Genomic DNA, 27,738 nt, shown 5'->3' on the forward strand with positions numbered 1-27,738 from the left:
CACTCCCCATGTCTCCTGAGGCTGGGCACCTTCTGGACAGTGTCAGAGAACAGGAGAGTCAGGTTTTTGCATAAAAATCGTCAGGGACAACATGGTCTCCAGGCCTCCAGCCCTCCCCTCTTAGCTTCCTCTGGGCAATTTATGCCTATATCCTGTGTCACCCTCTGCGACCTCGAATGCAGAATACTCCTTGTGAGGTGACCTCACCAGGAGGGCTGGGGCTCTTGGGTGAAGAAAAGAAAGTGCATGCAAGCGCACGCACACACAGACACAAACACACACGTGTTAGGAGCGGCACAGTGGCCTCTTGGATCCGCAGGCTTTCCTAGCACCTCCTGACCCTCAAACCTCCTGACCCAGGCCTGGAAGCACACCAGCAAGTCCCCGCAAGCCTCCTCAAGGCCTGAGACTGAGTCACAGAACTGAATCCGAGAGCCAGGAATCAGCCGTGCTCCTGCCCAGGGCATAAATCCTTTTCCAGTTTGCCCAGTGACCAGAAGCGTTCGACCTGTCGAGGAGCAGAAGGCGGCCCCGCTGTAGGCAGCCTGGAGGGGAAGAAGGACCAGGGCTGTGGGGTCTGAGGGTCGGAGTTCAAACCCGGACTCCAGTGCAGGCTGTGCAGCCTCGGGAAGACTTGCTTCAGCCCTCTGAGCCCTGTGTCGCCACCTGTGCAAGGGGGAGGAAAATACTCATCTGCGGAGCCGGTGTAAAAATTCCGTGAGAGAACATATGTGAAACCTACACGTTAGCGGTAGGTTCCCGGCCCCTGGAGACAATGGGGCATAGTGACCGTGTCATGAAAACCACTGATCTCTACTGAGAAGTCTGTGCATGGCTGTCAGCGGCTTAGGTGGGTTATGTTATTTAGTTTTCACAGCAGCCGCCAGGGGAAGCATAGCATCACCCACTTACAGAAGTGTGCGTACCTGGCCAAAGCCACCAGGTGGAGAGGGCAGGGCTGGGATTTTCGCCCAGGGCACCGGCACTGAGAACACACTTTAACCACTGGACGGCACGGCCTCTTCAAACCTGCCGTGAGTATGTGTTCAATAAACACCAGCCATCATTGGGACTTACTGCTGGACTGCTAGGGACCCATCGCTCCCAGGCCGAAGCCCTCTCTGAGGTTTCAGCATGAGGGTTTTCACCTTCTCCTGGTCTCTCCGCTGCTCGCCTCCAACCTCTCTGAACTAATTCAGTGTGTGTAGTCAAAGCCCCACCTTGGTTCCTTGGTGCATCTACTGGGATGCAACACTTGACCCTTCCCTTGATCACAAGGAAAACCCTTTTCCCCCAACGTATCTGCAGGTGTGCCCCAGACTTAACTGGAGATGGGATGTGGGGAAAAGTTTGCGCTGCAGAACACAGCTTTTCTTTGAATACATATTAGACATCACTGGCTTCAAGCATCCTTTTCTCCTCAACCCCCCACCTCCAAGAATTTTTCCTGGCTCTGTTTTCTTCATAAGGCCCCAGCTCCCACAGGCCCAGCACTGCACCCATGAGGGTTGAGGGTCTCTGCTCCTCCCCACCCCACACCTCCTCCCCTTGCCCCAACTTCAGTCCGTTACAGACAAGAATTCTGCTGCTTCTGGACCTCAATCCCAAACCCCGCCCCAGTCACACCCAGCAGGGGCCTTCCGGTTACCTAGACCCACCCTCGCACAGAGCAACGGGGCCTTTGGCTTCTTCATTCCCTGGCACCATGCCTGGTATTTGGTAGACTCAGCACTGATAACTGTAGTAGCACAAGGAAATTCTTCCTTAGATTAAATAGCAACAAGATTTTTTCCAATCCTGTTCCTAAAATATCAAAAGTCTTAGACCTTGGAAATTATCTTCCCCAGAATTTCTCAGTGCGGCGTGGCCAGCCCTCGCTGGGACTGGCCTGTGCACTGCCGGACACTCGGAACCCCTGGCCTCCCAGCACGGCATGCCCACAGCCCCCCACTGCCGTCACTTGACAGCCAGAACCGCCCCCTCCCTCTCTCTCCCCCGCACACAACCACACCCAAGCACACGCACGCTGGATAGAGAGCCACTCTGCTGAAGGGTAGCAGAGTAAGGCACCCCTTCAAAACATGCCGTTTTGGAATATCAGTTATGTTGAGCTGCAGGCAACATAACTTGAAAACCAGCAAGTGCTGGGAGAGGTCTTCTCTGAACTCCCCTTCTCTGCCTAAGGACAGACCTTCCTCAAGGAACTCAATGGCCATCAGTCCCCTCCCTAGGAGTGTCATCAACCAGGGGGTCTGACTCTTGTCATATACAGGAGACTAGAAGTCAATGCCACATCCAGACAGACTTTGTCACAAACCACCATATCTCCATCTAGTCTACTAAGGCCCCATTCAGCTTCCCAAAAAACCATTTCCTCTCCCCTAAGAGGCCTACATTTCTACTTCCTTTTCTCTGTTAATTTGGATTTTCAGCCTGAATTCGAACGCCACCTCTTTGGGTTAGGCACCCTGGGTCACTGCCGTGTATCCATGAGGTGTACATGTTAGTAAACCTCCGTGCGTTTTTCTCTTGTTTATCTGTCCTTTAGGACAGGGGTGCCAGCTAAGAACTCAGAAAGGGGACAGAAATGTTTTCCTCCCCTTCGTACATGCAGGCTCGAGAGACCAGGAGAGGCAGCGGGCTGTGCCTGAGGTCACAGCAGGTGAGGCTGGAACGCGGGACTCCCACCTCCACAGCGAGCACCTGGCCCAGAAGAACTGTGCCCCCAAACATGGGCCTGTTTTCACCCCACCCACATCTCTACAAACCCAATTCCCTGGCCCTCCCAGGCGAGCCCGGTGCCAGGCAGACACCAGCAGAAAAAACCTCAGCCCCTCATATTTTGAGGATTCACAGATTCTGCCTGATTCCCAGTCAACCAGAAACATCGATGCCAAGTGAAGTTAGCACGCAGCGCTGCCTGGGAAATGCTGAGCCAGCCAGACCTCGCCCTGGCCGCAGTCCACAGCCTAGCCAGGGGATTCCTGCTGTCAGCCGTCAGAGATGCAGGATGGGGGACAGAAAGGGGGATTTCCAGAATCCAAAACTTCCAGCAAGCCCTGCTTCCCAGCTGCGAGGACCCCCCAGGCCCAACACACAGCTCCCGCCACACCAGAGACACAGCTCCAGGGAAGGAGAGGCAGGGCCTGGACAGGCCCCCCAAAAGGGCATGACCTTGACTGCACCTCCTACTGTGTGCAGAGCACCTCCACTCACCTCTCTGATGAATCCTTAGGGAGAGCCTGTGATGTAACCCGCGCATCCCCATTTCACGGATGACAAGACTGAGGCTCAGGGAGGCAGGGCAGTACTTTGGAGGCCCACACAGCTGCCACTTATTAGCTGTGAGACCGAGGACCTGTGCTCTGATGGCCTTGGGCTTCAGTTTCTCCTCCTGGGTCATCAGGTGGATCACCTGGTGATAGAGGGTTGCTTGGACCCAGTTTCTGGGAGGGGACAAACTCAAGCTCTCTTCAAGTGAAAGAGGTGGCAGCCCCCTCATGCCCCTAACCTCCCTCATTCCACGCCCCACCCTCACAGCAAAAGCTTTCTTCAAAGAAATGTCCCCCACATCTTCTCTCCCTTTCCTTTTTCTCACAGGGTTACAGTCAAGGATGACAGCATTCTCTGCCACCTTCTCGTGAATTCTGCATTCAGTGACCCAGCGAGGCCCACCTGGGCATCGCTAGCTACTGTCCAAACAGGCACGAAGAGCAGCATTTGAACCTGCCCAGGGTGTGACGGGCTGGGGGAGAGGGAAGGACTGAAGAGGACCTGGCGCTGTGGAGAGGAAAGCAGTTGTTTAGGTCATGAGTGGTAGAATTTGCAATCAATAAAGGAATATATATGCACTGCAGAAAAGTCAAACAAGCGTAAAGAAAAATAATGAAAATTACCCATAATTCCATCCCCAGAGACAAATGCTGGAAAAATGCCAAGTCTTGTTTGCTGTCCACATAGATGGCAAGGTGATTTATAAAGATAATTTGTGTCTTTATTTCCCCTCTGAATTGCCTCTGTCCCCTGCTCCATTGCAGGAGGCGTCCTGGGGGTCCCTGCACTCCTGGCTTGCGTCGGGGAAGGAGCTATTTCAGCACTGAAAGGCAGGTCTTCCTAAAGAGCTCCCGTCCCTCCATCTTGTGTGCAAATCCGAGCCCACAGAGGAGTTTGTGCTACATGTCCTAGGGGGGCTGGCAGAGAGGGGGCTGTGGCCTTAAGACCAGAAGGAAGGGAAGGGAGGGGGAGGGAAAAGGAGGGGCTCCTAATCAGGAATGGAGGTGGGGTCTGGAGGGGGTGGGTCAGGGAGGCTGAACCCCTGGTACCCCCAAGTCCTCAAACCTGCCCCCAGAAAGCATCAGTGAGGCTAGACTGAGGGAAATGTGAAGGGCCCCCCAACCCCAGCTGGTCCGGACAAAGAGGAGAGGGAAGGAGCCCCCAAGTGACTGAGACTGAATCCCCCATTGGTCCGGGGCCAGGGTCTGAGTCAGATCTAAGGTAAATTTTAAAGTAGAGACAAACATCTGTACTTTAGATGACATCTGTAAACCTGCTACTCTCTGTCTAATAATTTTTAGAAATTATGGTGTGTTTAGATTATAGTACCTACTATAGCTACATTTTTGTACCCTGTGTTTTCCTTTTAATAAATCATGACTACTTCTACCATTCAATATACTTTTAATTAATTTTTGAGATAAATTCACATAACATAAAATTCACCATTTAAAAGTGTAGAGTTCAGCCCTGGCTGGTGTGGCTCAGTGGACTGAGCACTGGCCTGCAGACCAAAGAGTCGCTGGTTCAATTCCCAGTCAGGGCGCATGCCTGTGTTGTGGACCCGGTCCCCAGTAGAAGGTGCATGTGAGGCAACCACACGTTGATGTGTCTCTCCCTCCCTTTCTCCTTCCTTCCCGTCTCTAAAAATAAATAAACAAAATCTTTTTTTAAAAAGTGTGCAGTTCAAGGGTTTTCAGTATATTTATTTGCTATGCTGTACAACTACCACCACCTTCATATTTTGCCATGTATAGTCACAACTATATTTTTTGCCCAAACTTTCAGGAAATATATCCCCCATTTTAATTTATTAATTCAAATTTTTATTTATATTTAGAAAGAAAACCAATTATCATATTCCAGGGTGTTATTTTGCATGCAGATATCGTTATTGCTTTCTAAGAGTTAGTATTTATACACATAAGCATAAATGAAAGAGTTTAAAACATTTATATAGACACAGAATTAGTACTACCCATGTATAATGCGCATCCTTATTTTCCCTAAAAAATTTGGGCAAAAAGTGTGCATTATACATGGCAAAACATGGGTAATTCCAGAACATTTTCATCATCCCCCAAAGAAACTGGTACCTATAAACAGTTAGTCCCAATTCTCCCTGGCAACGACTAATCTACCTTCTAGCTCTATGGGCTTGCCCTTCTGGCAAGGTGATGTAAATGGAACCACGTCTGGCTTCTTTCATTCAGGATGTTTTCAAGATTCATACATGCTGTAGCAGGTAACATAATTGCTTTTAAGGCTGAATAATACTCCATTGTATGGATATACCACTTTTGTTTATTCACTCATTAGCTGGTGGATATCTGAGTCATTTCCAGGTTTGGGTTTTTTTTAATATTATGGATGATGGTGCTATGAGCATTATGTACAAGTTTCCTTGTGGACAAATGTTTTCGTTTCTCTTGGATGTGTACCTAGGAGGGACATATACCCAGCAGGGTCAGATGGTAATTCTATGTTTAGCTGTTCGAGGCACCGCCAGACTGTTCCCAGACAGCGGTCACACCATTTTACATGCCCAGCAGCAATGTCTGAGAATCCCAATTTCTTCACATCCTCACCAACACCGGTTATTTTCCTTAAAAAAAATATTCTAGCCTCATGAGGGTGAAGTCGCATCTCCTTGGGGTTTTCATTTGAGTTTCCCTAATGACCAATGTCGTTGGGCATAAACATGCTTTGAAAGTGTGATTTTAGTGCCCATGTCAAACCCATCATGGATTGCTCTGGTTTTAAATTGGCTATTATTGAATATTTAAGTTGTTTGTAATTTTCAACTCATTCACACATATAAATAAGCCTTTGTATAGTATAACTATTGCTGATTTAACCTCATTCATTGATTCACTCATTCATTCATTCATTCATTCAACAGCTATCTACAAAGCCAGGTCTATTCGAGGTTCGGTTACAGGGTGCTGAACCAACTCTGACCCCTGCCTTCCAGGAGCACCCAGGCCAGTGACTTAGCAAACAACCACACAAAGTCTATCGTTAGAAAGGCTGGTAAATATTACTAAGGAGAGCACAGGCTGTACATGTAGAGAAGTGTGTCATTCAGCGTGGGAGGCCAGGCAAAGGCCTGAGGAGGGAAGTTAGCCAGGGCTGCAGGGAGGCAGGGAAGAGCATTCCAGGTGGAGGGAATAGCACCTGAATTGGAAAAGGCTTTGCCTATTTCAGGAACCAACAGAAGACCTGAGTGACTAGGTGGATGTGAGGAGAGAGGGAAGGGGGGGCGAGGCAGAGGGGATGGAAGCAGAGGGGGATGGACTGTGTTGATGGACAGCTAGCTTTAGGATGGCTAAGTCTGTAGACAACTATTTTCTTTCCAATGTGTCATTTTTTAAAGATTTATTTATTTATTTTTCGGGAAGGGGAGGGGAGAGTGAAAGAGAGGGAGAGAAATATTGATGTGAGAGAGAAACATCGATTGGTTGCCTCTTGTATGTGCCCTGGTGGGGACTGGACCCACAACCCAGGCATGGGCACTGACTGGGACTTGAGCCAGCAACCTTTCACTTTGCAGGATGATGCTCAACTAACTAAGCCACGCCAGTCAGGACATCCAATGTGTCATCTTAAAAAAGCGAAAGAGAGATGATGAGAAGGAAGGAATTGGGAAGAGGATTTCCGAAGATGGCATTCCTAAACAAATGGGTTCTTGCCCTATACGTCCTTACACCAACCAGGCTGAGTAACTACCAGTTGCGTAGTCACCTCTGTCGCCTGCCATGTCTGTGCCCAGCCTGAGCAGCTTCCACAATGGCCAGCACACACTGGACTGCATGACCCTTCCTTGCACTCTGGCCAGGGCCCCCTGGGCCAAAGGGGGTGTGTGACCTAAGAGCAGCCAGTCTGGAAGTTGGCTAGTGGCCTGAGAAGTGCCCCAGTATGGAGGGGTGTGTGTGTGTGTGTGTGTGTGTGTGTATTTGATCTTTGTCCCTGGTTCCTGGTACAGAGGTCCTAAATCCCTTGGAATTTATCATTGTTTGCATGCTAATGAGATGCCTCTTGGGGGTCAGTCACCAGACTGGATAGGTTCATAGTGGGGACTGGTTGTCCCCACCCTGAGTCCTGGGAGGGAAAAGAGGCTGGAGACTGAATTCAACCACAACAGACGAGGATTAAATCCAATGTGCCTACATAGTGGAACTTACATAAAAACCCCTGAACAGCAGTGTTTGGAGAGCTTCTGGGCTGGTGACTCTGTCAGCTTGCTGGGAGGAAGAGGTGCTGGAGGTGGTGTGAAGACTAGGCCTCCTAGCCACCCCCTGCCAGGTTTTCTCCCATGCATTTCTTCGGAGTTGGGTTTCTTATAATGAATAGGTAATAGTAAGTAAGGCATGTTCCTGGGGTTTGTGAGTTGTGCTAGCAAATTATGGAAAGTGAGGAGGGTGTCATGGGAACCCCCAAATTCATAACTAGTCAGTCAGAAGTATGGGTGATCCTGGGACTTGCAGCTGGCACAAGAAGTGGGGGTCTTGTGGGACTGAGCTCTAAACCCCTGGGGTCTGCTCTAACTCTGGGGGTTCATGTCACAATTGAATTAATTGTTGGACACCCAAGTGGTGTCAAAGAATCAGAAACTGGGTATAAGACCTGCTTAACCCACAGCCTGTCCTCCTAGGTGACTTCCAAACCAATTCGTTCCTTTCTTTGTTTAAGTTGAGAAGGTGGGAGAGGGAACAAGAGCTGAGAGATACAGAAAGGGAAACCAATAGAAACTACAGGGCTGCAGAAGCCAGGAGCTCACAGGACCACAGAGCAGGAGAGACAAAGAGGAGGCAGAGGCCACAGGTAGCAGAAACCCTGGTTTGGCCACAGTGGCAGGGGGAGGAAGAGGCAGAGAGGGCTGGAGAAGCCGTAATGGGGGCCGCCAGATTAGAGGCGACTACTGGAGAAGGTAAGGGCCTGGATCCGAACAACTCTTCTGTTCTCTGAAGAGCTTTCCAGACTCGGTGAGCTCTGGCCAGGCTGCAGGGGAGACTGTTTTCCTCATTTCCTCCCGGATCCTGCTGGATGGAAGTGACCTGGCAGGATCCAAGCTCTCACACATGCAGCACGTCCCAGGCATGTGGGTCTGGACCAGGCTCGGGGATTGCCAGCCTCGTTTCACAGGGGGAGCGTGGACGTGGGAGAAAGCTCTGTGGAAAGGCACTGAATGCCCTCAGTCTGAGCGGACGGGGCAACAAATGAGAACAGGGGTGCTGGGTGGGCACGGTAGAGGCGGTGGGTGCAGCCCAGATCCAGGAGCCAAGAAGACCGGATCTGATTCCGAATCACTGTAGGGTGTTCAACAAATCCTGTGCCCTCTCTGGACCTCCGCGTCCCCATCTATAAAAGTAGCTGATTTCTCCCCGCTGGTGTTGCTCAGTGGATTGAGCGCAGGCCTGTGAAACAAAGGGTCGTGTGTTGGACTCCTAGTCAGGGCACCTGCCTGGGTTGTGGGCCAGGTCCCCAATAGGGTGTGCATGAGAGGCAACCACACACTGGTATTTTTTCTCCCTCTCTTTCTCCTTCCCTTTCCCTCTAAATAAATAAAATCTTCCAAAAAAAAAAAGTTGTTGATTGCTGCATCCCATCCCAGAGTGAATATTTGGTGAATCCATGACACAAGAGGCAAAAATTATCTTTAAAAAAAAAATCTGAATCTTAAAAGTCCAGTAAGCCGACAAATACTATCATTTGTTTAAGAAACACATCAGATGATCCATGGACGTGAACAAAGGTGGGGCATTGGCTGAGGGAGTGAAGGATGCTGGGTAGACGGGGGCAAAGGGAGAAAAATTAGGATAACTGTAATAGCATAATCAATAAAATATAATTTTACAACATAAAATCAACCAACAAAAAAGAAAAGAAACACATCAAACACGTTAAAATGATCAATACAATTTTATTTTGAAAACCTGAAATGAAAAACTGCACAAAATGGGGGTATTCAGAACACTGGCCCCCAAGGGCTGGGGAGAGGAGGGGTCAGGCCTGCTGGGGAGAGTCTGTCTCCGCACCGAAGGGCGCCCAGTTGAACACCCTCAACCCTCCAGAATGTCAGAGGAGCCCACGATTCTAAAAATGCTCCAGATTTTAAGGTTCCAAAGATTCTAAAACTTCCAAGATTCCTAGACTTCTGCAGATCACGACCACTCTGAAGTTTTGAAGATTCGCCAAGTTCCAGAGGCCTCAACCTCCCCGGGTTCTAAAAGACTCCCCAGACCCACTGTGGGCCTCTGTGGGATCTAGCTTCAGAAACAAAGGGAGCAGGGCCACTGTCTCTATCTCCAGCTGCTTCTGCAGGCAGAGGCTGAGCCCCGCCCCCCATCCTGACACACGACTGTCCCTGAGGGTCAGGGGAGGGGTCAGAGTTTTCTGAGGTCAGAGAGGCCTTCATAAGAAACCTGAGGGGTCCCTGAGTGGAGTATCTTAGTTCTTCTCATGCCTCTTGGAGACCCTAACCCTTCTCTAGGAGAGGACAGTGTTGTCTGCGGCCCTGGCCCCCAAGTCCCACCTCCTCATTTACTCCAAAGCATGCTGCCCTCACAGAGCTCCCAGTCTGGTTGGGGACAGACCGTCGAGCAGTCGGGAGCCCTGGAAAGCATTTAGCAGGGCAGTGGCCTGGCCAGCTGTGACTCGTGTGCGGGGCCTGAGCTCCTGCCCTGCCACTGATGGTCTCCCCACCTGCCAGCTGCACCCAGGTCGCCCCCGACGCACTGCAGTCCTGGGCTCCTGCTGCAGGAGGGAGACTCTCGGAGGCTCCACGTGGAGCTGGGGCACCCTGCTTGGCTTCCCGCAGGCTGAGACCTGCTTTTTCATCTGCCCAGTCCAGGCTTGGCCCTTCACCTCGTGTTCCATGGGGGCATCTCCAGTTCAGTGGCACCTCTGGTTCTGCTGCTCCCTGAGCTGGCCCCTCCCTCCATCCCTGATCCTCATGAGTGGCCACACCTCCGGGACTCAGGGACCAAAGACAGCCCACTCAGGCCAGCCCCCCACCCCAGTTAGCATGCCCTGTCCCAGGGCAGCAGCAGGTGGAGGAGAGAGACTTTGAAATGAGGCACAGATCCAGAGCCCAAATTTGCCTATATACCCCCTGACTGTGAACTCTGGAAACTCCCATTTCCTCCACGTAAAGGGAGATTTTTTTATTGCTACCTGTCAACGTTGTAAAGGAATTGGGAGTCAGGCTGCCGGCTCCTCATTTGTGAAAGGAGCCAAGGAGCTGTGGACGCACTCCACCCCAGTCAGCCCCGTCCCCACTGCACACAATCCCCCAACCCTGGGTGAGTCTCTGGAGCATCAGCCCAGAGGGGTGGGCTTAGGTGCAGGGGTGGGAGCCAGAGACTGGGTTTTAACACAAACACTAATTGCGGTCCCAGAACGGCCCTCCCTGGCTCCATTCATGAAAGAGGTATTTTTAGCCCAGGACTGGCCGTTTGTGGTCACGGTGGGGATGGCCAGGCCATGTGTCATGTCTGAGTGTTCATAGACTCACTCTGCCCAGGAAATAGGGACCAGCTGCTGGGTGGCAGGGCTGCCTCCTCATCTGGGAGGAGGTGGATGCTCAGCAAGACCGGAAGTTTAACCCTTCTCACCCCTAAGAGGTACCACAGGAGTGGGGGTGGGGGCAATAATGAACACGCATGGGACATTTGCTAGCCAGGCACTGCTCTAACTTCATGCATAGTAACTTATTTCATCCTCACTTCCAGGCAGGTACTATTATTATCCCCATTTTAGAGATGAGGAAACTGAGGCTGGAGCCACTCATTGAGCCCACACGGCAGCAGTGAGTGGAGCAGAGCGATCTGAAACTGGGCAGGCAAGCCCCCAGAGTCCAAGCTCTTACTGTCACTTGGAATTGGGACCCTGGTGGACAGTCAGAGCCTGCAACTATGTCCTCCTGCTTCAGGCTCCGGCACCCTGCCTCACCCTCAGCCCAGAGTTCTCTGAGACTACAGGGAGCAACCATTCCAGTCCTCCTGTGGAGGACAGGGAACCGAGGCCCGGAGAGGCACCCCAGGTTGTGGAGCCCGTGGGCTCTAGTTTCCAGACCAGGTCTCTTCCCAACGAGTGATTCCATCCGGCACCCGCCCACCTTCTCAGCCTACCCGCCTCCAGCACGTCGCCCCTGTGCTCTTTACAGCAAGGAGCCTGGCTGCTGGAAGCTGATTTGAGACCTGCGCCTAACTTGCTGTGTGACCCTGCACACGTCCCCTCCCCCATCTCTCAGAGCCCCAGCGCCTCCCCTGTAAACTGGAAGTGGTGGGGATCAGCTGCTGGGGAGTCAATAATTGTGGGCTTCCTCATCTTGGGCTTTTAAAACCATGACTTAATCCCTCCTGGGAACAAGATACGTGGTGTTCACCTTCCTGGGACTCTTCTGGAAATGGAAGTTTGCAGAGTTGTACACATTGCGACAAGCTGTTGGGGAGACATTTTGAAGCAAATCACGTCATGCCGGCCAGCATCTGCCTAGTCCTCAGATTCCAGCAGAGGAGAATGTGGCAGAACAGAGCAAGGGGGCATGGCCTATCCATCCTCTGAGCCAGGTGTCTGGAAAGGAAAGCAGAACAAGCGTGGCCAAGTTCAAGTCCCACTTAGCCATGTCCCTCCTGGGTGACCGTGTGTCAGCCTCTGCCTGTCCCAGGGTCTCAGTCTCCCAAAGGCAGAGGGAGGCCAGGGCTCCTTGAGGCCTCTCCTTGCCCTGATTTTCTGTGACAGGTCAAGCCCCTCCCCGCCACACACACTCTGCTTGCATCTCTGCTCAGTAAAGCTCCACAGGCTGGCTTGGGGGCTTGCCCATGACCCACAAGGTCAGCGACCCATGAGGTCAGCTCCCCCCAGCAGTCTCAGCCCCCCCAAGTCCCATGGTCTGCAAATTCAGCTCCCACAGGTAACTTCTTTCCCTGTTCTGCATGCCAGGTGCAAATTTCCTAGCCAGAGAACCTGATTGGCCCAAGTGAGATCAGGTGGCCAGTGAGCTGGGCCCTGTGTCACGGGCTAGGGGTGGGGCAGCTTCTCCAAGAACAGGCTGTGGATGAGGAGGAAATGCGGGCATCTCCAATTCAGAAATAAAACAAATCCACCTGGAATGTAAGTCAGTTACGTACATGGAAAAGTTTCTCTATACAAACTCCTCATTTTCCAGAAAGCTATCAGAGGCATATGGAACTGGGCTTAAAATTAGAAAGACACAAACCACCCCCTACTCCCAGCCCCCCAAATAAAAGTAAAAAGATCACGTCCTTAACTCATCAGAGAATCTTCTCATTCACTGCTCATGAACGCTTGTAAGACAAGCAGTTCTAACACCCATGGGTTCCTGGTCTCCCACTACAGGGCATTGCCGTGACAGGTGTAGAAAGAACGGCTGGCACGCTGTGAAGAAGAAATAGTTAATATAAAAATAAAAGAAAACACAACTTGAAAAAGCAAATGCAAGGACGGTGACCATGCAGTTCAGGAGTCCCTAAAAGCACCGGGTACGTGACACTTGAAGCTCGTGGTGACAGCCCTCGGCCATCGGGAATGAGTAAAATTATGTTCCCTGACCTCCATGTAAGATGGCATAAACGGCAACATGTAGTGACAGACTTCCATTTAATATAAAAAGAAAGAAAAGAATGTTTCAGTCTTTCACAGAAGGAAGAGCCCTCCTCTGGAAATCGCATTCTTGTGGACTAATGCAGTTCTAAATGATGTATGACTACACATGGTTTACAAGCCAACCCAACCAGAATAATAAATCGCACAATTTTGAAACCAGACTCTGTAACTAGCAGCTAGAGCTGCATTGTGGCGGGAATAAAGTGCTTTAACAATGATTTCATTTGGATTGGGGACCTCGGGGACCCTGACAAGAGCTCGACAGCAGATAATTTTCAGAAGCAATGCTCAGGCCCCGCCCGCGGTGTAATTTTACCCTCTCGCCTCTGGGGGAGACCCTCATGCGGATTGTGCCGGGAGGGAGGGGAAGGGAGACCCTGCAGAACTGTCAGGGGTTCACACTTGACGCCTGGAGGGAAAATTCTAGGTCCTTGGGGCAGTGGGTCCCAAAATCCCTTGGACGGAAGCTCCGAAAAACTTTTGGACATGGGGGGAAGGAATCAAAAACATGCATTTTTAAAACACATTCTGTAAGTGATTCCGATGCCCTAGGTGCATGGAAATGAAGCCCCTCCCACTGAACAGATGGGGAAATTGAGGCCCAGAGAGGACAGGAGCAAGGACTCAGAGTCCCACAGCAAGTCAGAAGCTGAGCTGGCCTCTGGCCTCACCAGGGCTTCTCTCCACCGAATTCTGCCTGCCTCCCGGGGCTGCTCGCATTCCAAGGAACCTTGTAAAGGGAAAGGAAATGTCCGCTGAGCCTGTTCCGATGTTCGAGCGCCCGTCGTGACTCCCGGTGCTGCCAGACACAGCCCTCGTGGGGCTCTGGCTGCCAAGCCGTGGGAGCCTGGTTTTTCCAGATGGGATTGAGGACGGGATTACAAAAACCAGCACTTATTTTTATTTCTCCAAGAAAATAAAGTGGCAGATTTGCTCCAAGAAGAACGGTCAGAGGAAGAAGGGCTCCTAGCCGGGAGGAGGTCCTGGGCCCTGCCAGCCCCTTGCAGCCCCCTCCAGGGCTGCCTCTTCATCCTGAAGGTGTTAGACATGCAGTTGGGTCCTCAGACAAAGCGCTTTTGGGCTTCTGGTTCAAGAAGTCTCAGAAGATGGAGGGTTATTTTCTTCCTGGGGACAAAGACATTTTTTCCAGACTCTTCTGTTGCCCTCACCCCAAAACACATCTAAAAATGGGGGTGGTAGAGAAGTGATTGCCGTCAGGTTCCACAGTGATGGCAGTGGCTTGGGGGGGTACAATTTTGCTCTCTCCTGAGGGTGCAAGGGGACACATGGCTGGACACATTTTTGGCTGTCGCAACTCAGGGGAGGTGCTACTGGCATCCAGTGGGTAGGAGCTGGGGGTGCCGCTCAACATCCCACAGTGCACAGGACGGCCCACAACAAAACCCCCCTTGCCCAAAGTGTTAGGGCTCTGGCCCTGACCTAGGGGCAAGTGGCCCAGGATGTTAGGAGTCTGGCTGAGAGTTCAGGTTTTGCCTCCACATGCTGTGTGAGCTTGGACAAGGGCCTGCTCTCTCTGGGCCTCAGACTCCCATCTACATGAGGAAGAGGCAGAGGTTCCTCTCAGGGGCCCTCAGGAGGCTGAGACGGCCTTCGGCATCTCAGAAGAGGCTGTTGGGTGGGGGAAGGGGGCCTACCCACCCCCGCCATGCCTGAGGGGTAAACAGTTAGCTATCCTGGGCCCCTCCCCCAAAGCGCAATATCTGGAACTCCTGCTCCACCAGGAACGGAAAAACCATTATCTGCAGCTGACATCACTTTGCAAAAATGCAAGAGGGTGGTTGCTCAGCAGAGCTCAAGGGGAGGGAGGTTGGGGAGAAAGGGCTCCAGGGAAGCGGCAGGAAGAAAGGGCTTGAAGTTCAGAGCAGTGCCAGCCACCAGCAGCGCCCGGGTCCAGCGCTTCATGCATCTCAGGACAACCCTGGACTGGACTGCGGTCCACTCATCTGTACAATGAGAGGCTGGACCTGGAGATCGCTGGGATGCCTTCCCACTGAGGGAGTCCAGGACCCTGTGCCTCTTCCAGGATGCGTCTCAGAGGGCCTCTGGGCTGCAGGTGCACAGAGGGAGGCCCTCCAGGAACAGGGAGCCCAGGGTTGGGAGCTGGGAGGAGAGAAAAGCAGCCACCCACTCAAAATGATATATAAATGCCCAAAAAGCACACGAAAAACTCTCCAGCCACATCACTAATCATCAGAGAAGTGCCATTAGGCTCCATTAGGATGGCCGCTATCAAATCAAACAGAAAATAGTACCCGTGCTCACGGCGGCACTATTGACAAGAACTGAAGTGTGGAAGCAGCCCGCGTGCCTGTTGACAGCTGACTGGGTAAGCAAAATGTGCTTGATGCATGCAGTGGAATATCATTCAGTCTTGCAAAGGAAGGCCATTCTGACACACGCTACTATGCGGATGAACCTTGCGGACACTATGCTCAGTGAAACCATAAGCCAAAATGCAACAAGACAAATACCCGCTCTGGGGTCATCTTCTTTCCCATCTCTCCATCATGAGCCTGCCCAGAACCGATATTCCAGGGAAGGTAAAGACCCTGTGGTCCCTTTTTGCAGATGGGAAGTAAGACCTAGGAAGGAGACAGATCTATTCATGGCCACGTGAGTCCACCACAGAGTTGACACTAAAAGCCAGATCTCCCGACTCCAAATCACTGCCACCTCTCCACACCCTCCTCCAGAGGGTCTGACACTGTGGAGATGGGCCAGGGTACCAAGAAGTCCATTTAGCAGATGTGGCTCCCTCTTTAAGGGACTCCCAATAAAACCTCAGCTCCAGCTAGGTGATCAGACTTCCCCTCTTAACATCCTCCAAGCACCTTCCTACAAGTCCCTGCTCTGCTCAAGCACCTTACATGGCTCCCTATCACCCCCTGAACACCTCACTCAGCATTCAAGGCCCCAGTCTACCTCCCAAGGCAGATCCCCTGGTGTTCCCTGCACACACCTTTGCCTTACATTCTGGCCACCATACAGTAACCCCCGGCCCTCTCTCTAAGCCTTGTTGAAGCTGGCCCTTCTCCAAGGACACACTTTCCTGTCTCCGTCCTTTAAGGTTATCCGAATGCCGCCTGCTCCAGAAAGCCTTTCTGCTCCCCAAATTAGACAGGGCCTCACCCTCCTCTAGGCTACTAGAACACTCCCTTAGGTTGGCTCTGGGTACATCGAGTGCCCGTCTGTCTCCCCCAGGAGATACGGGGGTACCTGGGAGCAGAGTCGAAGTCACACCCACTTCTTGTCATCCTCAGCACCAAGAGTTAAAAAGAGTAAGGCCTATGTGACACCTGGTGCCCTGAGCCGTCATCAGGATAAACAAACAGATACTGTTCAGTGGCCCTTTGGGACACGGCTCGGCTCGGAGGTGGCTGGAGTCTGGGCGCAGTGGCCTGGACACAAGCGGTGACTCCGCCCCCATGCTGTTTTTATTTTCCTTCTCCTCGGGTGAAGGCTGTGGGGCCTTCTGAGCCACAGCTGGTTTTTATTGCATCAAGGCTCAAAAAAGGCCTGAGCATATTTTTAGAGAGAAGGGGAAAAAGAATATTTTTTCCCTGACCCAAGATGAGGGCCTGCTCCAATTTTCCATCTGCTCTCCCTTCTGGGTGGAGCTGGCGGGGAAGTCTCTCTGCAGGAGGATCCTCAGGGCAGCAGTGTATGAGCTCACAGATATGGAGGGGAAGGCCACCCCACCAGTGCCTGCCTGTGCCCCACGACACACACAGGCACAATTGCGCACTCGCGCCACAGCGCTCAGAAGTGTGCACTGGCCTCGGGCCTGTGGCTCGGGCTGAGGGAAGCCAGGCATTGGGCGAAGGACCGTGGAGGGGCGGGATGGAACCAGGGGCCCCTCTCTTGCACCTGGAGTCCTGGGGTGTGCAGGTGACAAAGATGAAGTTCAGAGAAGCATGTGGCCAGTGTTACCCACAGAACAGAAGCCAGAACCCCCTTTCTTCTCCCCATGGCAACTGGCCTTCAGTGCCAAAGAGCCAGCAAGCAAAGCAGCAAGGCAGAGACAACAGCAAACCCCACAGCTGTCCCCGCAACGGCACCCAGAGCTGGCCCTCTGGCCTGGGCCATCTTCAGGCGCGGCCTCCCTTCATTCTTACACCCATTTCATCAGAGGGGGAAGGAGGCTCAAAGAGGAGGCAGAGGTGAAGACAGGCCCCTGGGAGCCAGGAAGGCAGCCTTTGGCTTTGGGGATCTGCCAGGAAAGTTAGGGATGGCTTAACAGCTTACAGGGTTTTCACTTGGTGAGGAGTGTGGCCTTTATCTTGCAGGACTGGGGAGCCCCAGACCCTGCTGAGGATTGGAGCCAGGAGGGGTGGGCCGTGATGGAGCAGGACTCCGCCTGGCCAGGCACCTTCTTACCCATGTTACCCCTGTATCCCCAGGCAGCAAGGCCTGTGAAAGGCTCACCCCTACTTCTTGGAAACTTAGGCAGCCCAGCTCAGCCCAAGGGGAGCTTCTTGGGAGACGAGCTTTCTGGTAGAAAGGCACAGAGTCCAGGCCTTCCCAGTCCAGGGACAGATTTTCCTTCTTCCTGAGCCTCCTCTGTGAAACGGGGCTAATGACAGCTGCCTCCTGGGGCGGCTGGGGCACCACGCACGGGTGTGTGAAGTACTTGGCACAGGCCTGGCACAAGGGAGGCCCCCAGTGGGCGTGTGTCCTGTTTCTGTCCCTGGCTGCCCTGGTTAGCACGAGTGACAGGCAAGGGTCCACTGTCCCAGGGCCCCTCCCCTTCTGGCCCCAGCAGGAGCTGCAGGGCAGAAAGTAACAGCAGTTCTTGGAAAGCCACCAGCAAGCACTCCGTGGAACAGGGGGGACATTCGTCATGATGTCACTGGCAGCCACATCGACCGCCTGGCCTGGAGTGGCCCTCCATGACCTCTCACCTGTCTCACACTGTCCTGTTCACCCCATGTCTTCCTCAGCACCGGTAAACGCCACAGGCACTTTGGGCCCCACGTGGACATCTTACCCGGTCCTCCCCTGCTCAAGCCTTCCGGACTCCACACCTTAGCCATAAAGTCCTCAGTCTGTACCTGAGCGTTCCGGACCCTTCTTGGTCTGGCTAGTACCCCCTATGCTCTCTTTTGCACCTCTTCACCTTCTACCCTCATATCAGCTATGGCCAATAACCCACGGCCACATGCTTCCATTACCTTTGGGGAGAGCTAAGTCCAGAACCTGGCACACAGCAGACTGCTGAACAAGCTGTGAGCCAGTCAGCAGAGACACCAGGCTCTGCTTTCAAAGGATCCTCTGCTTGGAATGCCATTGCCCTCCTCTAGCAATCTCTGACTCACACCTCCTCCAGGAAGCCTGCCTTGATTCCCACCCCTCTAGGCCAATGTAGGTGTCTTCTTCTCAAGTAGGGCTCCCTGGTGTCCCCAGATTCTCCTGTCATTGCTCTCCTATCTGGATGAGATAACTCACCCCCACCCGCAGGCCTGCCATGTCTCCCCCGAGGTCCTGTGGATTTCAGTGGGGCGTACACCTGCCCATCAGTCCTCCTTGCTCTCAACCCCTGTCCTCAGCCCCAGTGACCCACTTATTCCCTTCTAGAGACACCCCACCCCCACCTTATCCCAAAGGCGTTGCAACATCAAAACTACTTTGACGTTCTGGAGGTGGCAGGAGCAACTCCAAGGCTGAGCACAAAACAAGCTGACTGTTCGGTCCGACAGTATAATCCTTAGGGATTTCTCAACCTTCCCTTGCCCAGAGCATTTCTCACTAGTTCATGTGCAGGGGGGTGGCGACTGGACCTCTGGAAAGTTCTGAAAACCCCTCCCCCTCCTCTCTCAGAGACCCTCCCCTCTCAGAGCCCCTCCTCCTTCTCAGTTCTGAAGGAGGACTTTGTCTGGCTGACCCCTTGGAGACTCTCTGCCAATGTGCGAAAGCAGCTGCTGTCAGTTATTTTAAATAGCCGTCGTTCGGGACTGGGTTGTGTCCTGCAAAGTCATATATTGAGGTTCTAACCCCCAGAGCCTCAGAACGTGATGACATCTGGAGATAGGGCCTCCAAAGGCTATGTTAAAACAAGGGCATCACAGGGTGGGCTCCAATTCAGTAAGACTGGTGTCCTTATAAGACTAGGAAACTCAGACACAGGTGCACACCAAGAGAAGGCGATACGAAGATACAGGCAAAGGAGGCCATCTGCAGCCCAAGGAGAAAGAACTCAAGAGAAGCAACCCTGCTGACACCTTGATCTTGGACTTCCAACCCCCGGAACTATGAAAAAAGAAGTTTCAGTTGGTTAAGCTACCTGGTGGTCTGTGGCGCTCTGTTGTGGTGGCATCTCTTCTGTTGAGTTGTCGTTACCTGCATCTGGGCCTATTTCCACTTCTAGGCTGTGAATTCCCAGGAGGCACCGGACAGGTCTGACCAGTCCATCCCCTGGAGCCACAGACGCACCTCACTCCGAGTTTCACAGAGCGTTGGTCGCCTGGGAAGACACCTTTCAGGGAGAAGCAGAATTTTGGTTCATTGGCTTTTTTCATCATCAAGTTCTGGAAAGGGGGGAAACTGACAATGACCCCCACTCCATGCTCCTCCCTCACCTGGCCTCCGGTTCCACCCCCAACAGCCCTGAGAGAACGCTCCCTTCCATTTCACAGAAGGCACAGGCAAGGCAAGTGACATGCCCACGGTCATTTACGGAGTCAAAGCCATTAGCAAGGAGAGACCGAAACCCACTGGTCCCAGGAGGACCTGAGAGGGAAAAGCTGCGATTGGAAGGTTCTGCATGCCCCGCCCTCTGGAAAGAGACAGAGAAGACGCGGGTTTGAACCCTGATGGCTCCTCTTGTTTGCTGTGTGTGAGCAAGTTACCGACCTTTCTGAGCTGAGGCCTCAGGTTCCACATCTGTACAAGGACCTGATGAATTGAGACAGGACATGCTGTGCGGAGCACGGTGTCAGGCCCCCAGAAAGGGTTCAAGAGATGGTGGCTGCGGTGCTGCTCATGAAGACAGGCTTCTGGAATCGTCCAGCTGGCCCAGCACCTGGCCCCACAGGAAGTCCAACAAAGAGCTCTCAATAGGAGCTTTTCCTGCTGGTGGGCATGGGGGCAGGCGGCCTGAGCCCCCTGCGTCTGTGCTCTGTCTCTGCCCCCCTACCCCCCACACGCATTGTTATTGCGCTCCCCCGGGCCTCAACGGGCACAGGGCTGGAGAAGGCTCAATGGCCCATTGTTCTCCCTCCAGGCCCAAACCAGGCCAGGCCTGCCAGGAACCAGGGCTAAAATTAGCCGTGGAGCATCGGGGTCCAGCTTCTTATCTCACTCCGGGGTTTGGGAGCTGCCCCACTCTCCTTGGCCACTGCTCTGGAGGAAGTCCAGCCTGTCCAGCTACCAGGTCACCCTCGGGGGACAGTCCAAACTCACGCCCGCAAAACATTTTGTGAAAAGTTCAAGGCTGGCTACAGTTCTGAGGGCAGAGCTTTGGTGCAGGCTTTCAGACTTGGCCTGTGGTGGGTCGGGAGGAAGGGTCTAGAAGAACAGGCTGTAACTGGCAAAGTGAAGGGACCCACCCTTCAAGGCCACACCTTGCCTGGGTGGGTCCCCTGACCACCTTTACTTCCAGGGCCTTCTCTAAGGCTCCTGTCTCAGTGGTAGTCACAGACCTGATGGAGGAGCCGTGGGATGGTGAGGATGGAAAGATGTGCCTTTAGCACGAGGCTGGGGCCTCAGGGAGGGGCCTGCTCACCAGAGACACAGCAGGCAGACTCCAGAGGCTCTGCCTATGGGCTGTGAATGCCACAGTCAGCCTTCAGCCATTTGGGCCTTCAACCATCAGCTGTTAAGCACCTGCTCCGGACTGGGTCCTGGGCTGGGTGCTGGGGACCCAGGTGGCCACTCAGTTACAGCTCTTGAGGGCCTGGCAGTCCAGGGGAGAAGCAGACAAGTGGAGAGGCAACTCCAGGGCTGAGTCACCTGAGCGCGTGCTGGGACAACCCAGGGAAGCGCTGTCCTATAGACTTGGGACATCTCCTAAGGGTTTTGGGGGACACAGCCTCTGAACAAAGGCTCTGGGGTGCAAATGAGCCTAGCTGGGGGAGGGGTGCAGGGACAGGGCAGAGGTGAGGTGTGGAGGCTTCAGAGGTCTTTGCAGGCCAGATCCCATCCTTCTCTGAGCCCCTCATGGATAGAAACACAGTTGTCACCCACAGAAACGCTGGTGGGTGGAATCGCTGGAAAAATAGGAATCAGTCAAATTGAGTGTATTAAATCCTATCTTTTAAATTCAGAGTCTGGGAATTTGATCATTAATTGTTCTGCTATGAAAGTCTGGTGCCATTTGTACATTGGGGGTTTGATTCATAAGCTGTGTTACCTGTCCCCCTCAATAACACCTCAAAGCCCCTCAAGGGGATGTCCACTCAGGCAGACGTGGGTCCCAGCAGGCCCAGCTGGCACTGGTCCTTGGGTGCTTGCATCCTGGAATGAAGAGCTTAGTTTGGGTGAAATGCACACCAGAAGTGAGCTCCAAGGCCTCTGTGATTCACTCCTTGGTTCCTGGGCTTCACCCCTCCAGCATCCATGCCCTGTGCCCTGTGAGCTTGTAGTTCTCCTTGTTGGAGGTAGACAGTGCTTTCTGCATTGACATTGGGCACAGCCACATGACTTGTTTTGGCCAATGGGATATTAGCAGACAATTTCAAACCGAGGCTTAAAATACATTTGCATCTGAAAGAAAAATTAACACCAATTCTGCCTAATCTCCTCCAGAAAATAGAAGGGAACACTTCCCAATTCATTTTTAGGAAGCAGTATTACCTTGATCCCAAAGCCTAACGAAGACAGCACAAAAAACAAGAAATTATAGACCAATATCCCTCATATAAATGATGCCAAAATTCTTAATAGAAAACTAGCAAATAGAATTCAGAAACACATTAAAAATTATACACTATTACCAAATGTAGTTTCTTCCAGGGATGCAAGACTGGTTCAACACTCAAAACATCAATCAGTGTAACCCACCCTATTCACAGGCTAACAAAAAAGTCACATGATCATATTAATTGACGCAGAAAGAATTTAACAAAATCCTACACGCACTCATGATAAAAACCGTCAGAAAGTTTGGAATCAAGGGCAACATCCTATAGGGAAAAGAACTGCCTATACAATGTTTATGTAAATATAAATGTATATAAATGAAATAGTTCCTCAACAAAGCAGTACATGTATGAAACAACCAGCAGCTACAATCAGACTTGTTGATGAAAAGGCTGAAGCCCAATAAGGCAAGAAAGGGAAACACGCGGACCCGAAAGGGAAGCACGAAACTGCACCTATTTGCAGAGGATGCGACTCATTATGCAGAAAAATTCGAGGCATCTACAGAAAAACTCCGAGGACGAGAACGACGAAGTGAGTTCAGCAAGGTCACAATGCACAAAGCCCAGCATATTTCCCTGTGCTGGCAAATAACATGGGGAAACTGAAATTAAAAATAGAATGTCATTTATAACCACTAAAAAAAGAATTACATACTTAGGTGTAAATCTAACAAAAGAGGACTTGTGTGCTGAAAACTGCGGAGTGCTGACGAACGAAATCAAAGCTCTGACTAAATGGAGAGACATCCCATGCTCATGAGTGAAACGACTCAGCAGAGTGAACATTCCAGTTCTCCACAAACTGAGGTCCAAAGCAGTTACTGTCAGGACCTCAGGAAGACTTCTGGCAGATCGGGAAAGATTATCCTAATACAATGCAATTATTTTCAAGACCTCAAGAAGACTTTTTGTGAATTAGGCAAGATTATCCTAAAATTTGCACAGAAAGCCTAAAAAACCACAATAGTTAAAAAAATTAGAAAAAAAACCAATAATGTAGGAAGAATCACCCTACCTAATTTCAAGACTGTGTGGCTTTGGTGGAGGGATAGAGACATAGCTATGTGGGACAGCACAGAGAATCTAGAAACAGACCCACACAGGTATGGCCAGTGGATTTGACAGTGGTGCAAAGGCGGTTCAATTAGACTACACCCACTAGGACGACTCTACTGGAAAAGACATCATAACGAGTGTGGGTGGAGATATGGAGAGACCGGAACCCTCACAGCTGAATGCAAATGGGGCAGCTGGGTGGTTCCCCAACAGCGAAGCCCAGAGTTTGTCGTGACGCAGCCACACCACACCTAAGTGTGTGCGCACAAGAGAACGGGAGACAGGCGTCCACACAAAAGCTTGCACAGGAGTGTCCATAGCAACCTTACTCACAGTGGCCCCAATGTGGACGTAACTCCAATGTCCACCAACTCGTGAATGGGTGATTAAATGTGGTATATTGTGTGGTATTTGAAATAGGATATACACGATGGAATAGCATCAGGCAATAAAAACAAAACCAAGAGCAAACACGTAGCCCTGACACAGGCTACAACACGATGAACCTTGAAAACTTGATGCTAAGTGAACGAAGCCAGATACAAGGAACCCCATAGTTTATGATTCCATTTGTGTGAACTGTCCACAAGAGGCAAATCTGAGACAGAAAAGCAGGTGGGCGGTTGCCCGAGGCTGGGAAGGTTCGGGAATAGAGAAGGGTGTGACCGCTAACAGATATGGAAGTGTTTTAGGGGGTGAGGAAAATGTTCTAAAATCGATGGTGGTGAGCGTTGTACAACTTTGTAAATATTCTAAAAACTATTGGGTTGTATACTGTAAATAGGTTCCATCTCAATAAAGCTGTTTTTCTTTTTTCAAACCAATGCGTGATGGACAGCCTATCCAACAAATGGTACTAGAACAATTGGACATCTTTAGGTGAGAAAAAAATGAATGTCAACCTAAACCTTGCATCTTACAAAAGAATTAACTCAAAAGGAACCACAGATTTAAGTGACAATTAGAAAACTTCTAGGAGAAAACACAGGAGAAATCTTCAGGACCCAAGGCTTGGTAAAAAGTTCTTGGACATAACACCAAAAGCATGATCCACAAAGTAAAAAATAATAAATTGAACTCGATCAAAATTAAAAAGCATTTGCTTTGCAAAACATACACTAGGAGGATGGAAAGACAGGCTGAAGACGGAGAGAAACTGTCTGCAAATCACATACCCGGCAGAGGGCTCCTGTACAGAATATGCGAAGAGCTCTCACGCTCAGCTGTGAAGAAGGAAACACTGTAACTGGAAAACAAGCACGAGGCATGAAGAGACCCTTCACCAAACAAGTGCCCATGGAAAGGTGCCCACTCCCACTAGACAGCAGGGAAACGCGAAGGAAGACCAGGATGAGCTCTCGCCTCACACTCAGCACAACAGCTAAAGTAAACACACAAGGCAGCTTTAAGTGCTGACAAAGTTGCAGAGAACCTGGACCTCTCCTGATACAGCCCCTCTGGGCAACAGTTTGGCAGTTTCTTAAAAATTAACCTATACTTACTCTACAACCCAACAACTGCTCTGCTGGACATGTATCCGGGAGAAATGAAAGCTGTGTCCACACAAAAATCACCACGCGATGGTTCCCAGCAGCTTTGTATGGAACAGCCCAGAACTGGAAACACACACTACGTCCCTCAGCGAGCAAACAGGGAGACCACCGGCTGTGCATCCGCACCGCCGGACACCACCCAGAAACCGAGGGGGCCGGACTGTCCATACATACATCCTGTGGGACCTGAGGACGACGGGGAAGATTGACCATCTCGTAAGGTCGCACACTGCACGGTTCCATTTATGTCACATTCTTAGTGACACAATTACATAGAGGAGGCGACGATCAGTGGTTGCCGGGGCTTAGGGATGGTGGGGGCAGAGGATGGGTGTGACTAGAAATAAGTGTCGAGGGAGATCTTTGTGGGGAAAGAGGGCTGGGTGTGGATTGCGGTCGTGGTTCTGTAATCTGCACATGCGACAAAGGGACCGAGCTAACTCTCCACTGTCAGATTCTGGTTTTGATATTGAACTCTAATCATGTAGATGTAACCATTGGGGGAGCTAGGTGAAGGGTATGAGGAACATCGCTGTACTATCTTTGCAATTTCCTGTGAATACGTAATTGTTTCAAAATTAAAAATGAAATAACCCCAAACCACTTTCATGTCAGTGAGAACGTTCCCTAGGTAGGTGCCGGCCCTTCTGCCTGCAGGGAGGGGTCACACGGAGTGGATCTGAGCCCCGCCCACAGTGAGGAGCCCAGTCCAGCCTGCCCCCCCTAGATGGGTGGACTCTGGCTGCCCTGTAAGAGAGAATATGTGATGGTTGTTCTAAGCTGCTGAGCTTTGGAGGATTTGTTCTGCAGCACTAGTCTGGCAATAGCTAGCTAATACATGCCCCCTTGCCTCACCTTCTCCACAGCCCTGAGGGATAGATGCCTGGCATTGGTAACTGTGGCAGAAACAGCTAGCTGTCCTGCTATATCTGTTCTACCTTTTTGTTATTCCAAAGGAGTAACATCTCTGAATTTTATCTGATTATAGGGTTATCTGGGTTAAGACTACATTTCCAACCTCCATTAATTAGTGACCATGTGACTAACTTCTGATCAATGGGATGTAAGAGAAAGCATCATGTGACAGTTTCTGGGAACCTTCTCTAAGAAAGAACAGACATTCACTGTTGACCACCTCTTTTGTAGCCCCATCATCCTTCCCACTGATTGGAATGCAGAAGTGATGGCTGGAGCTCATGCAGCTATGTTGGATATGAGGTAGAAGCTACATTTTGAGAATGGCAAAGCAACAAAAGAGAAGAAATTAGGTGCCCATTCATCACAGAGATGCCATGCAAGCCCTGGGATGCTTATATATGAATTTCCTTTATCTACTGTCAAAAGTGCAATAGAGATACAAACTTCTATTTTATGCTTTCTATCACCCACAGCACAACTCACTATTTACTTATATAGGGGCTTCTTATCTGGGCTATCCTCTTTCATGAGCTTATCCTGTACAACCAAATGTGCCAAGCACTGTATGCCTTCCATCCACTAAATAAGTGTTTATGAAGCACTTAATATATATCAGGCAATACGATAATGCTGGGGAAATAGTAAGGAACAAGATAACATGGTCCCTGCCCTCAAGGACTTTATAATTGAGAGAAAGAGACAAACAATAATGAAATGGACATGTGTATAAGTAATTACAATCTATGACAAGTTCCAGGGGGGAAAAAAGGCACAAAAGCACTTTATGAGCAGATAGCAGGGACCCTTCTCCTGTAGGGGCTATCAGGGAAGGCTTCCTGGAGGAAGTGAGCTCTGGAGAGAAGGGGCAGGGGGTATAGCCTAGCTCCCAAGAGCATGGGTTCTGAAGCCAGCCAGTCTAGGTTCAAATCTCATCTCCTTCTTGTCCCTGTGTAACCTTGGGCAAGGCCCGAGCTCTCTGCGCCTCAGTTTTCTTGTCTGAGAAACAGAGGTTTAGTTAACACGACACTTACATAACATTCACAATATGCCAGGCATTGTTCCAAGAACTATACAGGGATTAGCTCTTTTCATTCTCATTATAGCTACCTTATGGTACAGGTACTATTTCTATCCCCATGTGCAGATGGGTAAACTGAGGCCCAGAAAGTGAAGCAACTTGCTGGGAGTCACACAGCCAAGTGGAAGAGCTGGGAGTTGCCCCAAGCAGTCCGACTCCAGAGTCTGTCCTCAGCACGCAACACTGTAGCAGTTCATAATACTAGCTCTTCACTCGTGGGGCTGCTGTGGGCTGACGATAAAGAAATGTCAGTCAAGGACACAGCACAGTGCCTGATAAATACTAAGTGCTTGTTAGAGGTTAGCGATTGTTCTCATCATCATTATCGTTAGTAACTAAGGGAAGGGAGAAGGAATGTTCTGGTGAAGAGAAGCACACACACAAAGGTCCTGAGATGGAAGGAAGCGCCGTGCATTCAAGGAATGGAAGGCAGACCAGAGCTACAGCCTGTCTTTATTCTTCACAACAGCACTATTAGTGGGAGCTGCTATTACATCCTCTTTATAAATGAGGGCACAGTGGCTCAGAGAGGTTAAGTGACTTGCCCAAGGCTACACAGTAATGAACACCTGAGCCTGGACTCAAACCCAGGTCTCTCAGCCTCCAAAGCCCATGCTCCTAGTCACATCCTCCTCTGTTTGGCAGCAGAGAGACGCCCGGAATCCAGCCAGGCGGGAGAAGCAAAGGCAGCCTGAGGCATCACTGTCAGCTGGCTCCCAGAGAGAAGAACCTCAAATATCTTCCCAGCCACCTTTCAGATGGGAGAGTGAGGCCCAATGAGGGGAGGGACTTGCCACAAATTGGCAGCAGAACCAGACCCCCTTCCTCCCCAGTCCAGGGACAGTCACCTTTGCCTTTTCCACCCTCTTCATGTTTTTATATTTTTCCCAGGGTATAAACCGAGCCCTTCCCCAACCCAGGGGCTACTCTGGCCTGGGCTCAGTGTTGCAGGGTGTGTGGCAGAGGCAGGAGGGGTTGAGGACTTGACCTCAAGGGCAGGAGTGTGTAAATAACCAGCAGATCCTTCCTCAGCCCAGCTGGCGAGAGGACGTGGAGGGCAGTGTCCCAAGGGGGGCGAACCACGGAGGCTGGGGGCAAGCAGTAAATGGACAGCTCCCTCCAAGTCAGTCCTCTGGGGAAGTGGCTAAACTCCGTTTTTAGAGTCCTAACGACTCATGGTCACACACCACACGCGCACACACTTACACTTGGCCTGGGTCCCAGCCCCTCACACCACACAAAGCGCCATCTGCCCCTTCAGGAGGTCCTGAGACAGGGGGGAAAGTTTGATGCTCTTTGTTTCCCAGAAGAAACCAACAGGAAGGGGGAGAGGCCTCATGCAAGGTCACAG

The 27,738-nt window shown here is 51.2% G+C and overlaps 1 long non-coding RNA gene across 1 annotated transcript; it reads right to left on the bottom strand.

Annotated features, from left to right (window-relative positions):
* Positions 1–11,453: 11,453 nt before the first annotated feature.
* Positions 11,454–19,270, bottom strand: LOC123479915 (uncharacterized). The gene is made up of 3 exons (XR_006655732.2): positions 19,205–19,270; positions 12,549–12,675; positions 11,454–11,850 (listed from the first exon to the last, which is right to left on the bottom strand). It is a non-coding gene; the product is annotated as an uncharacterized lncRNA (long non-coding RNA).
* Positions 19,271–27,738: the final 8,468 nt, after the last annotated feature.

Source organism: Desmodus rotundus, chromosome 1 (assembly GCF_022682495.2).
Source record: "Desmodus rotundus isolate HL8 chromosome 1, HLdesRot8A.1, whole genome shotgun sequence".
In the NCBI taxonomy this organism is placed as follows: Eukaryota; Metazoa; Chordata; class Mammalia; order Chiroptera; family Phyllostomidae; genus Desmodus; species Desmodus rotundus.